Source organism: Balaenoptera physalus (assembly GCF_965194825.1).
Source record: "Balaenoptera physalus genome assembly, chromosome: 8".
In the NCBI taxonomy this organism is placed as follows: domain Eukaryota; kingdom Metazoa; phylum Chordata; class Mammalia; order Artiodactyla; family Balaenopteridae; genus Balaenoptera; species Balaenoptera physalus.
Window position 1 is genome coordinate 78,300,543 of NC_138887.1, and position 18,021 is coordinate 78,318,563.

The following is an 18,021-nucleotide window of genomic DNA, read 5'->3' on the forward strand; positions in this document are numbered from 1 at the left end:
CAGGTCCTCTCAGGGGAATGGTTAGGAGATGATGATAATTTGAGTGTTCATGATGGTAGCACATGCCATGGATTGCCAGTGTCTTATTTTTCCCTGGCAGGAAGTTTATTTGTGCTTTCATGAAATATGTGGGCAACTCATTCCCAGAATCCCACTTTGAGGGTCTGTTTTCTAGAACTAACCTGTATTAGTCAAGGTCCTATCAAGAAATAGATGACATACTTAAATGGGATAAAGTAGAAGAGTTTAATAAGGGAAGCAATTCTCACCTTTAGACCTGAATGGGCAAGAGGAGGAAACTGTTACCAGAATGTGGAAAGTGCTACATGGGAACTGGATGCCTGGCAGGAACTGTGGCCTTAAGTAGAGAAATGCAGCCACTCCCCAAACCATATCCTGTCAGGGAAGAATAACGTGGCTCCCTCTTCTTCCACACTTCAAACAATGTCCTCATTAAGACGTTTTAGGTTTTCTCTTTGGTTAAACGCAATTGGAAGCCAAAGAACAAGAGCTCCTAGTGTTCACCTCTGGAGGTGAGCCTACTGGACAGAGCACAGTGGAGAAGGGTGGAGAGTGGATCTGGAAGGGCAAATGGAGAAGACCCAGCACTAAGGATGTGTTTCTGCATTCTGGAGTCATTGGGAAGTCATGACAACTTTTTTTGAGTAAAGACATAATATTATTGGACTATGTTTTAGGATAAAGGTGGCATTAAAGTTTGGGTGATTTACAGAAGGGATATCTACCAGGAGACCAACAGTCTGAATGTCCATGACATGAAGGTGTTGCAATGGGAATGGAGAGGATGGAGAAGAAGCTCGGAAGAAAAATATTCGGTGTATACATGTCTTTTATGCCAATCAGGTGATAGACAGTTGCTGTTTGAAGACTAGAGCTTCTATCTGATGCTGTATTAGTGAACGCAGTCAGGAGGCTGTGAAGACTGCATGCTGCAGCAGATTGCCTCAGAGTTCTGCTTTGAAGTTAGAAAGCCAAATAGATGTGAAGAGCATTTGGTCTCTCCTCATTTCTATGCACATGGAGATTTCATATTCATATCAAAGGAAGTCAGCTGTGTATGGAAAGGAGAAAATAATTTACGTTGGGGTCCTTATTTGTCAAACTCTATCAGGATTTCCTTCTTCTTGCTCATGAAAGTGACAGAATTCACTTTAAATGCTTTGACAGCATGTGATGAAACTTTTATTGCTACCAGAGGTGGTAACCGTAAAAATAATATTAGCTAATATTTATTGAGTACTTACAATGATCCAGGCAGTGTGCTTTGCACTATGTCTTATTAATCACTGGCAACAAACCTATGAGGTGACAGGTATTCTTTATTATTCCCATGTTACAGATAAGGAAGCAGAGACATAGACAAGTTAAGTCTAAGTTCACACAGAGAAGAAGAGACAAAGTTAGTTCTCTAAGGCAGAACTGGGCAGCTCTAAAGGCCATATTCTTAACTTTTCTTCTCTATTGTATCTCAATAAAATTTATGCTGATGATTGTCTATCGCCTGTTAATTATGTATGCTAATGTGTGTGTGTGTGTACTCAGTGCATTTGAATCTTTGGCTTTATCCAGTGCTGCCATCAAAGTCAGGTTTTTAAACATACTAATAGTTAATATGATTAATTTTCTATTGGATGAGAAATTGATCAGGCTTTGGCTGAGTTATTTGGGCATAGATAAGAATGAACAGAAGAATTATAGCTAATGTTTACACCAAGCACTTACTTTGGGTCAGGCAGTGTTTAAGTCCTTTACATATATTATCTCATTTTATCCTCACGACAGTTCTGGGAGAGAAATACCAACGGGGCTTTTCTGAAATTTAGCAATAATTAACAAGGTGGAAAAATTGCCCTCAGACTAAAAGGCTGTATTAACACTTGTTTTAATATTTCCACATAAAATGACCCTTTGGAAACAGAATTTTGTCAGGACTAGTCAATTACCCATCCATACTTTCAGGTTTACTCATTCACTCAGAAAATGCTGCCAGCTAATATTTATTCAGTTCTATTCTCAGTAATGGGTCTATTTTCAGTAATGGACCATGCTGTTGGATAAAACATAGCCCCTGCTTTTGAGATGCCTACATCTTCACGGAGGGAGAACTGAGGTCCATCTACATGCCACCAACACTTCCTGCCCTGGTGAAAAGTGGGTAAGAGAAACTGGATGGACCCAACCCTGATTGAGGAAGAGATACGATAACTAACAGTTTCTTAACATTTAAGATTGAATTGTTAATTCAATTTTGGTTGCTATCATGGAATTGTGATTATGCTGCTTTGTCCTAAGTCGGGAGTATTGCCCTTCCTAACCTCTAACTCTAACCAAATTCTTGCCTTCCTGCTTGACTCAGAGGTACAGAAAGCTAACCCCATCCAAATATTTTCTTTAAATGGGACTATTTTTTACTAGAAACAAGAAAATAATATCCTCATTTACCAATGTCTATTCTACCACTAATATGAGAACTACACACAATTCTTTAAGCAGTCATTGAGGAGCAGTAAATGCCATTTAGTCGCCCCCTTGAGCAAGGACAGTTGGGTAACACTATTAATACTTCTGATGTTCCCCCTCCCTTTAGGAAAAAAGAGGGAAAAAGAAGTTATTTCTTAATGTGTCAGTGAAAATTTCCCCTATACGTTAGGTTAAGATATTTTCGTACTCAACCTGCATCAGAGTGGTGCAACCGATTATGTTGATCATAAAATATTAGTCCCCAGGAAGAGTTTAGCTAAGAACACTTGCTAGAGCAGCAGTGTAGTCTGCAAATCGTTTGTGCAAACCATTGCTTCCATACAGCACCAAACTTATCCAGGGAGAAGAAATCATATTTCATCAGAGAACAGGTTTTCCATCTGATTTGTGCTCAGAACATGTAAAAAACATAGCAGATTGCATGCTGCATTGACTTAGGAACATACATATGCATTAAATCACTTATGTTTTACTTTTTTATGATGCATTGGTGAATTGTATTTCTTTTGCATTTGTAATTAGAAGGTGGAACAGATGTGATGGCTTCGTTTAAAGTGATATGTCCATTAAAATAACCTATACTACCAAGTAATTGTTTCCTCTAACAAGGGAGTCTGTCCATTGCATTGCCGTTTTTTGAGCCATTTAAATAGACAATGAGGAAAAACATGCGTGTCTTTAGGAAATGTGGATTGATTATGGAAGTCAGAAATTTTTGTGATGGGGTTCAACTATTTTTATATATTGGTTGTTGCTTGTTTTTGTTTTCTTCTTTTTATTCAGAGATGGGACATCATCAAATAAACATTCATTCCTTCAACATCACTTTTTGTTCTCAAACTGAGACAAATAATCAGACCTGTCTGTATTTCCAAAGAGACCAAGACTTTTTTATTTTAGCAAGCTGCAGTACAGTAAACCTGAATACTCAACTATCACACACTTGGTGATCAAATGTAGTTGATATTAGCACCAGCCCTTTGAACCTAAATAAAATGTAGATTTTTATTTTGATCAATACAGCTTTCTGGAGATCTGCAGTTATGCTTGATTGAGACAGACTGTGACAGCCAACGCAATAGCCGGCAGACAATTCTTTAATATATGAACTCAACTGACCCAATTACCCACCTCCAGCCCCAATGCAAATAGCATCTGCAGCAGCCTTTTCACCATTTTATTCTTGCAACATCAATGCACTTGTGATAAAAAAATTTAACTAAAATTAGTCTTTGTAGAACAGATGCATATTAATACCTTGTACCACTATAATTAAACAGCTCTGTCTTTGAGTCACCAATGCTTGTAGACACATCCTCAAGTTCAAAGTTGACAATTTCTTTAAAGGGAAATTTAATATTGGGAACACCACATGGTCTGTACATAGCTTAAAAAGACAGTATGGTTTCATACAAATTCCGTTTAAGATACATTATTGCCAAAAATAACAATCCTTTCTTGACATAAAGCACGCAGAAAGGCTTTATATGGGAAGAAATGTTGCAATGAAATATGTTATGATGATTATGATGTCCAGTCTAATAATCAACGTTTCTGTATAGAAGGAGGCTGCTGAAAGCACTAGTGTTATGCCCTATGAAGCAGGTGGAAAGAAAATCCTTTCAAACTCCTTTAACCAGATCCCTGAGATGGTCAGCATAGTTGTATAATTGAACACTAGCAAATATATTTTGAGGCTTACTTCTCCTTGCTTGATGGTTTTATAGGGGAGGAAAAAGTTTTCCTCGACCCTCTTAGGGTCTCTGGCTGAGTCTGAACATTAAATTAACAAAGACAGATTAACAGAGAAAAGTACGAAAATTCACTAAGTTTAAGTTTTATGTGACATGGAAACCTTCATAAGGAAATGAAGACCCGAAGAAACAGTTTGACTTGAGAATTTTTATGCTGGGTTTGATGCAGAGTGGGCAGTCATGCAGAGATATGATAGGTTATGGAGTATGAAGTAAGCGTAGCAAACTGGGGGAAACTTAGCAAGACCCGTTTGTTAGGACAGTGTCCCCTTGTCTTCAAAGATAAGGATGCTCTCCTTTCTTCCAGGTGTAGGGAAGGGACGTCTCACATGAAGGTTTATGACCTGTTTCAGGGAAGCAGGGTGGGAGGAAAGTCAAAGGGACTTTCCTGCTTCTGCTGTTTTCTCAAGCTTCTTCAGCTTTAAATATTCAATATGCTAAGTGCCATATTTTGGGGTAGTGTGTTTGCATTTACTGCAATATAGAAGAAAGGCTAGCTTTCTGTTTTTGCTGTGGAAGTTTATTACTATTTCTTGTTTTCCTTGTTTCACTAGTCATGACTCTGATTTTCTATTTCTATAATAAACATATTGAATGTACACTACCTGTTGATAGTAGCTCTCAAATCCTATTTGGAAGGAGATATACAGACACTCTCAGATCAATGATTGTGAATCGATTTGACCAAGCAAATAAAACCTTTGATGTTTCCTAACCATTGATTTTCCATTTACAAAAGAGAAATAATGATAAATTTTCTTCAACTGCATTATATGCTCTGTTTCCTATAAATCCATATTTTATAAATTCTTTAAAAGTTTATTCAAAATGCCAATTAAGTAGTTGTTGGCAAATGATTGATAGATATTAACAGCAAAGATGTTGCAATAGGAATAATAAACTCAATTTATTAAATTGATATCTTATTGGTTAGTTATTTCTGGATATCATATAAACAGACACTCAGGAAGTATGTTAGGGAGCCTCTATTCTACAGTAGCCAAAAATGCACAGAAGGTTCAATACTCTATAAAGCTTACAACTGCTCATAAATCCACTTATATAAAGTATCATTATCTCTTTCAACCTCAGGGGCTTGGGGAATGAAAAGGAAGAGTTTAAAGGTAGTTCTCTTATCAAGGAGGAAGTCATCTTTTGGGGACCCTTCTCAGCCCATCCTTTCAATAAGCATCACCTCCTGTGGGGTCACAACTGTGAGCCCTGGCAACCACATTTGTATGTTGGGACAGATTCTGCCCTTCTGCCCTCAGCATATCAGGTGGGCACTGGGTGGTCCTTGCATGGGGCTGTAACCAGGGATATTTAAACACAAGTGTTGCAGGTCAGCCTTGTGCAGAGAGAAACAGAAAGAAGAGGCCATGCAATGTACCAGCAAGAATAGTTTTATAGCTTTGATGTTTGTATCAATGTTCTATCACTGATGCAATGGAAATATGAAAAACCAGTGTTTAGTAATGTAAACTCTCTTGAGTTCTTTGACTGAAATTCTACTGCTTCCTGGGAAAAAGAGGTTAGATTGGATCACTTCTAGGACCAATACTTTATGTAGCTGTATTTGATTTTTTTCTTCATATTTTATGAAAATACATTTATTTTCCTTAAAGGAAATTTTGAGGCTAGCAATAGCTAGTAGCCACTAAGTTCTTTGATTTTTGAAACTTTTATTTAGATTTACTGTAGCTAAGAAGAAATTAAGATTCCTGTGTCGTCTTCTGATAATGCAAGTAAAAATGGATCTACTTTATTGTCTAAAACAGGGGGAATCCTTTCATCTGTTCCCTTGAAAATTTTAATTATTTAAATGGAAGGAATTTTTTTCAAGTTTCTGGAACGACTACAGTGGCTGAATAGAGATTTTCCAACAAGTAAAAGCTCTTCTCTTGCCTCTCCAAAGAATGCACCATTTACTTCTCTTTTGACCCTTGTTCCTTAAATGCTCCCTGTGTCCTTCGCCCAAACCTCTCTTCTGTTTTTCTGTTATTTCTCTTGGCAATTTAATCCCCTCTTACGGCTTCAGTGATGATCCAAAATTTGTATCTTCACCCTTAGTTCTAAGTCTGTAAATGTCCCAAGCATATATAAGCAGACTTTCCCAAAAGCCAATATATTATACATTTCCAAACAAAGATTGTGTGTATATAATATGTATGTATATATATATGTGTGTGTATATATATCCCGATTTACATGTCTACAGTTCTGTATCTCCAACCACATTTAAAATTGTCAGTCCCCAGGAGCTCTAAAACTGTACTGGTCATCATCCTTCCTAGACCTGTTTTTCCTTTTTGTTTATTTATTTATTTTTATTTTATTTATTTTTGGCTGTGTTGGGTCTTCGTTGCTGTGCGTGGGCTTTCTCTAGTTGCAGTGAGCGGGGGCTACTCTTCATTGCAGTGCATGGGCTTCTCATTGCGGTGGCTTCTCTTGTTGAGGAGCACAGGCTCTAGGAGCGCGGGCTTCAGTAGTTGTGGCACGCGGGCTCAGTAGTTGTGGCACGCAGGCTCAGTAGTTGTGACACACGGGCTTAGTTGCCCTGCGGCATGTGGGATCTTCCCGGACCAGGGTTCGAACCCGTATCCCCTGCACTGGCAGGCGGATTCTTAACCACTGCGCCACCAGGGAAGCCCTAGACCCGTTTCTCTACTCTCTTCCTATTTCTGTAGTCAATTCCATCGTCTCATCTTCCCAGACCCCAAGCAGAACCGCCTGGCTGTCTTTCAGCTCTTCAGTTCTTTTTCTACCCCTTGCCTCCCATAGCAAAGCCATCTGCTGAGTCCCAGTGACTTTACCTCTTCTTCAGTGTCTGTCTTTTCTGAACCTTCTACTTTACCCCCTTACTCTACTCTACTGCATTGGGTTGCCAGCTGTTCTGCCCCAACTCAAAATGCTTTCCTCTTCCAACTGATTATTACCTGACTTCCAGATTAATCTTTTTCAAGCACAGTTCTGATTTTGTTACAGTGCCGCCAAGGTATTTCAGTGGCTTTCCTCTGCATTCAGCCTAAAATCCAAGCTCGCTATTTGGCCTTAACGTACGCTTTTGGTCTTCTCTCCTGCTTTCTGCAGCCATGTGCTTGACATGCTCTTCCCGCTGTGAAAAACACCTAGCTTCTCCAACTACGTATGGCCATTCTCTACTCCAAACGCCATTACAGAAGCCACCTAGATAAAGCTTTCTCCAAGGCTCCCAGCTGGAAGGATGCTTCCAGTTCCCTGAATCCACGTAGTTTTTGTTTTTCTTTTATCTATCTCATTAGTTTACCAGAGCTGCCAAAACAAAGTACAAAGACTGGGTGACTTAAACAACAGAATTTATTTTCTCCCAAATCTGGAGGCCTAGAAGTCTGAGATTAAGGTGTTGGCAGGATTGAGGCCTTTTTCCTTGGCCTAGAGATGGCGGTCTTCTCCCTGTGTCTTCACGTGGTCTCCCCTCTGTGTGTGTCAGTGTCCTAATCTCCTCCTCTTAAAAGGACAGCAGTCATATTGGATTAAGGTCCACCCAAATCACCTCATTTTAACTTAATTACCCCTTTAAAGAAACTGTCTCCAAATACAGTTAAATTCTGAGGTACTAGGAATTGGGGCTTCAACAGACACAATTCAGTCCCTAACACCTATCTTTGCAGCATGTCTCACTTTTTTGTGTACATATCATAACTTTCCGAATAGAGGGCAGGGTCCACATTTCCTCCATGACGTGACTATGCACACCCCATAAACACTCAACACAGTACCTTGCACATAAGAGATATGTAATACTTTTTTTAAGATGAAAAGAAAATAAATTGAACTTTCTTTAAGGTACATCTGGTATGTAAATAATAAAGACTATGTTAAGACAAATCAGTTTGGGCAGGTTTGGGCAGGTGTCAATTATTTGGATAATTCTTGCAAATACAGCTACTGAGAAACATGAAGACTTTTAGCCAGGATTTTGCACATCATTAGCATTAGTTACACTAACCAACTAGCTAACTAGCTGATGTGTATTCTGCCACAGAGTGTATTCTTTGGTCTGAATTATCTGACTAGCATTTCACAGTGAATATTGCCAAATGTCATATTCAAAACGTTACAGAACGGGCATGGACTATAAAAAAACTTAGTTTTGTCTCATGGCCAATCTCTCTAATATAGAAACTCAATTCTGGCATATAATTACAAATTGATACATTGCTGTGGTGGATGGAAGATTCCTCAGGACTACTGACATATTTGGTAGATACAGATCAATGACCAAAAATGACATAGGTAATTAAAGATGGGCTAGTGGAGTACCCTTCCTTTTAAAATCAGCATATATGGATCTTTTGAGATATTGATCCGTGTTTGCCCTTGGAAAATTTGCATATAAAAGCCTGCAGAATTAAGAAATATAAATTGGTGCAGTTGGTGCATAATATTGCTTCTGACTTTTACAAATGCCTATATTAGGATAATTAGCCAACTCAAAGTAGCTTGAGAGAGAGAGAGAGAGAGAGAACTTTTAGGCTCCCGTCACTGAGAAGTTTCAGACAAGCTGAGCATTAATTTTAACATTAGCTTTCTGACTCTCGCCCTCTCTCTCTCCATCTCTGGCTTTCTCCCCTGCTTCTCAGTATGTAGGATTTTATCAGGAAAAAGCGCACTCATCACAGAAACAAAGGTGGCCCCTGTAGCTCCATAGACCCTTATTAATCATCATTTTAGAAGGAGAAAGAACCTCTTTCCTCTGACATACATATCAGCCCCCTCTTCAGAACGCTGAAAAGGGCAGGGTGGGGAGTTGGGTCTCCTGAAGACAGTGGCAGGTGGGGAGGAAGTACAGATCCAAAGAAAGAGAAGTGCAGGTGAGGCAAAAAATAACAGAAGCCTCCCACAGCTGCTGAACTATTTACAAACAAAATCTATTTAACTTCTTTCTTGGGAAAATTCCCATCTTTTTTTTAACTCAAAGTACATCAAAGTGGCAAAGATAATCCTTCTAAGGATAGGAAGTCCATAAGAGAGTAAAACTTAATGCAATACAGTTAAATGAAATAAAGATAGGAAGTCCAGATAGTATTTTGTGATTAATGTAAATGCTGCTGCATAATAAAAATGTTAGGTGTCAGATGTACTCTGGCCTTCCAAGGTGAGCTTTTAAAGAGTGGTAATGGTAGCTAGGTACATTAGAATACTTAAAAGCTTTGGGGTAAAACAAACAATCTGAATATGTTTTTTGGTTCCAAATCTTGCTCCTGCTGCTTGCTTATTGGAATTTTTCCTTTCTTTCTTTTTTATTCCTTGAGCCAGGGACTGAATTTCTTTGGATTTTGCTTCATTCACTTGTCAGATGAGGCTATACTTTTCTCGGATGGTTGATGCAAGGGTTAAAGAGACGATGCACATAAAACACGTGTCATGTAGTAGATCCTCAATAAAGGGTAGTTTCCCAGCATGATGTATACTCTTAACACAGTCAAGTTTGATTTCCCTTTCCCTTTATTAGCCATTTTTTCCCAGTTGACAGTATACAATACACATGGAAGCAAAAGTAGTTTGTTCAGGTGGTATGGATTAGGAGCAGAATTAATAATAAACTATGCTCACCAGATTTCTGGTAATGAAAACGACAAGCATATAAAAAAGTTAATTACACCTTGTTATATGTCAGAAATCCAGTAGAAAGGAAAGACAGAGCTGGACACCCACTGAGTCACAATCATGGTGAGGCGAACATTTTGATAAGAGAGAATATTGTACGTCACATTGTCCCCGTCACTCTGTCAGTCATTGGTGACGCGGCCATATGAGGCCCGAAACAGCGCACAGCTGCTCAGCACACCATCCAAACCAAAGAATACAGCAAGGTCTTATATGTTGACCCATTATTTTAAAAACTTCAAAATCATATTTTCCATTAATAGTGGAAAAATGGGTTGAGTACTTTACTGTCGCTTTGGATTTTGTGTTCAATATTTAAAGATGACGTAACTTCCCTATACTTTTATTTCTCAAAGATAGGTTACTGGCAGGCTGAAAAATGTTTTTGAATATCTCTGAAAAAGATTCCCTTCCACTTGTAAAATGGCAAACCTCTCTTATAAGCCTATGGAAAGAATATTTAAGGGAGAGTGTTCAATAATGTTAGTTTTATCTAACTGTTGCTTCTTTGGGCCCACAATTGAGATTAAATGACAGGAATGGGATTTTCATCAGAAGAAATCATTCTGGAAGTTAGATGAAAAACAGAAAAAAAAAAACCTGAATTAATTTACACAGCCTAACATATGATCATAATTTTCTTCGCATGTGTTTATTGTTGGTAAAATTAAGAAAAATTCATATTTTAATCTGAAGTATATTCTTGTGAAATGTACATGGCTGTGTGGTTAAATGTTTATGGAAACTTCTCAGTTTTTGCTGTTCAGGCTGCTTTCAAAATATTCAAATATATTTGGCTTTTGTAACTTCGCTAATTAAACCTTCTAAAACAGATGGAATTATAGAAATTAGAGGTATCATTTTAATTGGTTTACGATCTGTGTGACACACAGTGCCATTCATACTGTATAAAATATATACGAATGGCTTGATAGAGATAGCACGCCAATTAATTTTTCTTTAACTCTTTCAATTAAATCTTGTTATCTTTGTTATTTAATCCCCTTTCCTTTAGCCTGGCTCCAAGCAAGTCTGGTCAACCCTAACTGTGAAGATACAGGTTGTAACCTGAACCATATTGGAGAGTTTCTTTTAGGATGACTGAAGGGAGGAGAGAATCTGAATTTACCTTCTTTCTAAAGAAAATAAATGACTTTAAGCCTTTAAGCCTGCGTGTGGCAGCCCCCTGGCGTGTTGCATAGATTCATCTTTCTTTTTAAAATATGATTGCCTAATGTATGTGAGCAACCATATTCCTCTGATTTTCTGGAATACCCTTGATTTCAAATATTCTGTTTTACCATCCCACTAAGAACACTTGCATCTATCAGACCTCATGTTCAGATGTTTGAGTTGAGATGGGGAGCTATAATCTCTGTATGTAGATTTTTAGAAGATTTGTATAGGCTGTTTCATGTGTGTCTGTGTGCCTGAAGATCAAGAATCTGGTTGAATAAAGCTCACCCCAACCCTCAAAGATTCTAATTTTAAGGCCCACAATGAAGGCCTTGATTAAATAGACCTGGTTTACCCAGCAAAATAACATGCCGTTTTAAAAAAAACACTATACTACCTTTTTTGGGCTAATTTTTAACAAAATTAAACTTGACTGTTTCTTTCAAATATCTCAAGGTGCCATTTCAATGTGATGTTAAACACACTATTCTCCTTTGTTGCCATGGTAACAGGTTTGGGCCCTCATGGGTGACAGAAAAGTATCACAGGACTGGTTCCTGTTTGAACACACATGTTCACTGGGTCTTGCCTTGCAGTGCGAGGACAGAGGAGGTTGGAATCACCTCACTTCCCACAGCAAGGTAAACCCATGTATCACATCACACTCAGAGCTGGGAAAATCGCCCACAGCAGGGACAGATTACCTCTTACAGTCACTATGGAGAACGATTCAAATTCTAGCTTTAATGATCCCAGATAGAGCCCTTCTCCTCCCCACCAATGTGACATTTTGCAGACATTTTATATATCAAGGAAATATTTAATTGAAACGTGCTTCTGAGAATGCCTACCGAGCTGGCTCTAGGCATCTTCCAGTGTTGCAGGGGTCAATTAAAAGAACGAATCAACTGTTCTTAAAACTTTAAAATATTTTTTAAAAAAAGGTGGGGTAAAGAAAGTGGACAAAAAGTAATGTTAAATAGCATGGAGCATGACTAATGGCGCTAGCATGTTAAAATCATTGGGAAAATGTCCTTGGAAGACAAATGAATTTTCAGCAGAATAATTAACTTAATTAACAAATTTGCATGCATATTCATCAGGCTATTGAAGTCTTTCCAGCCCAGCTTGATGAGCGTTGGTGTAATAATTGTCTCATTTACATTCTGCAATCTACTACAATTTAGGGCATGCAAAAAAAGCCGACCTCTTCCCTTTGACTTTCTTTAGAACCCACACACCCCTAATAACAGGGCCATCACCCAGGCAGTGGCCTTAAGTTCTGGCCTTTTGAGAGAAGCCCCCCCCAGGAGAGCTGACTGTGGTTTCCCCAGCCCCCAGCCTTCCTCTTCTTTTTTCTTCTTTTTTTTTTTTTTCCTTTTGGCCCAGGTTCTCTGTTTTTGCCTCTGCTTGCTCTCCTGGGTAAATCTTGGCACCAGTTCTGACTTCAAATCTCCTGGGTCGGCAGACTGCATCATGTAAAAATTGCCATTTCCCTCTATCTCTGCAGGGCAATCTTTAAAGGCAGTAAGGTGTGACGCTCCAGACTGGCAGCTTGGCAAGACGGAGCCCATGGATACCAGCACACGGGAATCTGGACCGTTCACTCTGACAGCAGTCAGCACTGGGAACAAAAGGAATGGCGGGGAAAAAAAGCGCAAATGTATTTTTACATATTGTAGGCATATGGCCACAAGACCAGCAGAAATATATTTAATTACCAATTGCGTACATTGAGGAGAAAAACAGTGGGAAGGGAGAAAAAAAAACTGTGTACACAGCAATATTATTCTACTTTAATTTTTCACCTCGTTTTTGTTGTTTGTTTTGTTTTGTTTTGTTTTTTAGATGAAGATTAAAGGGACGTTGATTAGAATTGCGAAGGGTTATCTGCTGGAATCCTACCAAAGGTGATGCGGGTTTTGACACGCCTTCCTGAATAGTGTGACATTACATAAGAAAATATAAAAGTTTTCTTTTAATTATTTTAATTACAAAATAATTTTATGAAGGTATTTTGGGGGGCCTGGTGGGGGGGGCCTACCTGAAATACAACAATTAGACAATCTTACTGTTCTGTTAAAACTATACTTCTGATGTTACACATTCGTTTGGGCCTTATCAATGAACAAACCACATTTGAAAATTTATAGTTTTGTTCTTTCTTATGAAATCAGAACAGTTCAGCCCCCACTGACTGTCTGCTAGGAAGCAGGCACTATGCTAGCCAGTGGGATGAACCAGATCTACTCCCTGCATTCAAGAAGCTCATAGTCTAAGATGGAAGACAAGTACACATATGTATAATTACACTATTAAATTATTAAAGATATTAAGAGTATAACAAAAATTAAAAGTTTAAGTATAGGAACTTCCCTGGTGGCACAGTGGTTAAGAATCCGCCTGCCAATGCAGGGGACACCGGTTTGATCCTTGGTCTGGGAAGATCCCACATGCCGCGGAGCAACTAAGCCCGTGCGCCACAACTACTGAGCCTGCGCTCTAGAGCCTGTGAGCCACAACTACTGAGCCCACGTGCCACAACTACTGAAGCCCCTGCACCTAGAGCCCGTGCTCTGCAACAAGAGAAGCCCGCGCACCGCAACAAAGAGTAGCCCCCGCTCGCCGCAACCAGAGAAAAGCCCGTGTGCAGCAACGAAGACCCAAAACGCAGCCAAAAATAAATAAAATTTAAACATAGTATAATTATAGTACACATACTAAAATATGTGCGTGTTATTAGGTAGGTATATTGATCCAGGCGCCAGAGAGAATTGACTCTTACTTCAGCCTGGGAGTCAGTCACCCAGGAAGGCCAGGGAAGAGTTCATTAACTCCTGGAAGAGTTAATGAAAAGGGACTTTTGGTCTGAGCAAGAGTGTGGATAAGAGGTCTCATGGAATCCGCTGATCCTGTTGATTCTGCTTCCTCTGAGCCCTCTGAGGAGAGCTGGGGAGGGAGACCTTCAGCAGTAGGAGAGGCAGCGGCCCCAGCATTGAGGTAGGGTTGTGAGACTTGGCTGTATGATCAAGTTAGTAGCCATGGACTCTAGTTTGGAAGAGGAATCCCAAGGACCAAGGCAGATAGACCTGATCCACCAAATTAGTGGCCAGGCCATGAGTTTCCCAACCCTGATTAATGATATCTGGCAGGTATGCCTCTCAGGTTGACATTTCTGCAAATCATGTGGGCAGTTCTCTTCCTTGTTGTTGCTGGCCTCCGAAGGGTTTTTGTTTTTAAATTTTTATTGGCGTATAGTTGCTTTACAGTGTTGTGTTAGTTTCTACTGTACAGCAAGGTGAATCAGCTATACGTATACGTATATCCCCTCTTTTTTGGATTTCCTTCCCATTTAGGTCACCACAGAGCATTGAGTAGAGTTCCCTGTGCTATAGAGTAGGTTCTCATTAGTTATGTATTTTATACATAGTATCAATAGTATATATATATCAATTGGAAGGATAGATATAGAGAGGGTTGCAACCCTAGGGATGGTATAGTTGTGATAACCACCAGAAGCTAGTCCCACCTTTACTGGAACAAGTTTGGTTTATTTGGGTCTTGACCCTGGAGAGGCCAACACCTAAGAAAGAGGCCAAGGTTATTGCAAGGCTCAGATGGACCCCATTTGAGCACATGAGTTGTGCTGAGTAATTAGTGACTCAGGTGTGCTTGGGTAGGAATTAAAAACGTTGAGGGGTCTGGGCAAGATGGCGGAAGAGTAAGACGCGGAGATCACCTTCCTTCCCACAGATACATTAGAAATACATCTACACGTGGAACTGCTCCTACAGAACACCCACTGAACGCTGGCAGAAGACGTCAGACCTCCCAAAAGGCAAGAAACTCCCCACGTACCTGGGTAGGGCAAAAGAAAAAAGAAATAACAGAGACAAAAGAATAGGGACGGGACCTGCACCAGTGGGAGGGAGCTGTGAAGGAGGAAAGGTTTCCACACACTAGGAAGCCCCTTTGCGGGCGGAGACTGCGGGTGGCAGAGGGGGGAAGCTTCGGAGCCACGGAGGAGAGCGCAGCCACAGGGGTGCGGAGGGCAAAGTGGAGAGATTCTCGCACAGAGGCTCGGCGCCGAGCAGCACTCACCAGCCTGAGAGGCTTGTCTGCTCACCCGCCGGGGCGGGCGGGGCTGGGAGCTGAGGCTCGGGCTTCGGTCGGATCGCAGGGAGAGGACTGGGGTTGGCGGCGTGAACACAGCCTGAAGGGGCTAGTGCGCCACAGCTAGCCGGGAGGGAGTCCGGGAAAAAGTCTGCAGCTGCCGAAGAGGCAAGAGACTTTTTCTTCCCTCTTTGTTTTGGGGTGCGCGAGGAAAGGGGATTCAGAGCGCCGCCTAAATGAGCTCCAGAGGTGGGCGCGAGACACAGCTATCAGCGTGGACCCCAGAGACGAGCATGAGACGCTAAGGCTGCTGCTGCCGCCACCAAAAAGCCTGTGTGCGAGCACAGGTCACTGTCCACACCGCCCCTCCCGGTAGCCTGTGCAGCCCGCCACGGCCAGGCTCCCGTGATCCAGGGACAACTTCCCCGGGAGAACGCACGGCGCGCCTCAGGCTGATGCAACGTCACGCCGGCCTCTGCCACGCAGGCTCGCCCCGCATCCGTACCCCTCCCTCCCCCGGCCTGAGTGAGCCAGAGCCCCCGAAGCAGCTGCTCCTTTAACCCCGTCCTGTCTGGGCGGGGAACAGACGCCCTCAGGCGACCTACACGCAGAGGCGGGGCCAAATCCAAAGCTGAGCCCCGGGAGCTGTGTGAACAAAGAAGAGAAAGGGAAATTTCTCCCAGCAGCCTCAGAAGCAGCGGATTAAAGCTCCACAAACAACTTGATGTACCTGCATCGGTGGAATACCTGAATAGACAACGAATCATCCCAAATAGAGGAGGTGGACTTTGGGAGCAGGATATATTAATTTTTCCCCTTTTCCTTTTTTTGTGAGTGTATATGTGTATGCTTCTGGGTGAGATTTTATCCGTATAGCTTTGCTTTCACCATTTGTCCTAGGGTTTGGTCCGTCCTTTTTTTTTTTTTTTTTTATACTTAAAAAATTTTTTTTCTTAATAAATGTTTTCTTAATAATTTTTTCCTTATTTTCTATTTTTAAAAATTAAAAAAAATTTTTGTAATAAGTTTTTTCATATTTTATATTTTAAAAACTTAGAAGATGGCGGAAGAGTAAGACGCGGAGATCTCCTTCCTTCCCACAGATACAGTAGAAATACATCTACACGTGGAACTGCTCCTACAGAACACCCACTGAACGCTGGCAGAAAACGTCAGACCTCCCAAAAGGCAAGAAACTCCCCCTGTACTTGGGTAGGGCAAAAGAGAAACAAGAAATAACAGAGACAAAAGAATAGGGACGGGACCTGCACCAGTGGGAGGGAGCTGTGAAGGAGGAAAGATTTCCACGCACTAGGAAGCCCCTTCGCTGGCAGAGACTGCGGGTGGCAGAGGGGGGAAGCTTCGGAGCCACGGAGGAGAGCGCAGCCACAGGGGTGCAGAGGGCAAAGCGGAGAGGTTCCCGCACGGAGGCTCGGCGCCGAGCAGCACTCAGCAGCCCGAGAGACTTGTCTGCTCACCCGCCGGGGCGGGCGGGGCTGGGAGCTGAGGCTCGGGCTTCAGTCGGATCTCAGGGAGAGGACTGGGGTTGTCGGCGTGAACACAGCCTGAAGGGGTTAGCGCGCCACAGCTGGCTGGGAGGGAGACCGGGAAAAGGTCTGCAGCTGCCGAAGAGGCAAGAGACTTTTTCTTGCCTCTTTGTTTCACGGCGCGCAAGGAGAGGGGATTCAGAGCGCCGCCTAAACGAACTCCAGAGACTGGCGCGAGCCGCGGCTATAAGCGTGGACCCCAGAGATGGGCGTGAGACGCTGGGGTTGCTGCTGCCGCCTCCAAAAAGCCTGTGTGCGAGCACAGGTCACTCTCCACACCGCCCCTCCCAGTAGCCTGTGCAGCCCGCCACTGCCAGCGTCCCGTGATCCGGGGACAACTTCCCCAGGAGAACGCACGGCGCGCCTCAGGCTGCTGCAATGTCACGCCGGCCTCTGCCGCCGCAGGCTCGCCCCGCCTCCTCTGTACCCCTCCCTCCCCCGGCGTGAGTGAGCCAGAGCCCCCGAAGCAGCTGCTCCTTTAACCCCGTCCTGTCTGGGCGGGGAACAGATGCCCTCAGGCGACCTACACGCAGAGGCGGGTCCAAATCCAAAGCTGAACCCCAGGAGCTGTGCGAACAAAGAAGAGAAAGGGAAATCTCTCCCAGCAGCCTCAGAAGCAGCGGATTAAAGCTCCACAAACAACTTGATGTGCCTGCATCTGTTGAATACCTGAATAGACAACGAATCATCCCAAATTCAGGAGGTGGACTTTGGGAGCAGGATATATTAATTTTTCCCCTTTTCCTTTTTTTGTGAGTGTATATGTATATGCTTCTGGGTGAGATTTTGTCTGTATAGCTTTGCTTTATAATAGCTTTATTTTATTTCACTATATTATAGCCTCTTTCTTTCTTTCTTTCTTTCTTTCTATTTTTTCTCCCTTTTACTCTGAGCCGTGTGGATGAAAGGCTCTTGGTGCTCCAGCCAGGCATCAGGGCTGTGCCTCTGAGGTGGGAGAGCCAACTTCAGGACACTGGTCCACAAGAGACCTCCCAGCTCCACGTAATACCAAACGGCGAAAATCTCTCAGATATCTCCATCTCAACATCAAGACCCAGCTTCACTCAATGACCAGCAAGCTACAGTGCTGGACACCCTATGCCAAACAACTAGCAAGACAGGAACACAGCCCCATCCATTAGCAGAGAGGCTGCCTAAAATCATAATAAGGCCACAGACACCCCAAAATATACCACCAGACATGGACGTGCTCACCAGAAAGACAAGATCAAGCCTCATCCACCAGAACTCAGGCACTAGTTCCCTCCACCAGGAAGCCT

General features: G+C 42.0%; 1 long non-coding RNA gene across 1 annotated transcript in view; it reads left to right on the plus strand.

The window, feature by feature from the left end:
• The window catches only part of LOC309665600, an 83,485-nt gene extending 68,122 nt beyond the window's left edge, over positions 1-15,363 (plus strand). Inside the window, exon 3 of the long non-coding RNA XR_014266562.1 lies at positions 12,592-15,363. This is a non-coding gene — a long non-coding RNA (uncharacterized lncRNA). The remainder of the gene's footprint in view (positions 1-12,591) is intronic.
• Positions 15,364-18,021: the final 2,658 nt, after the last annotated feature.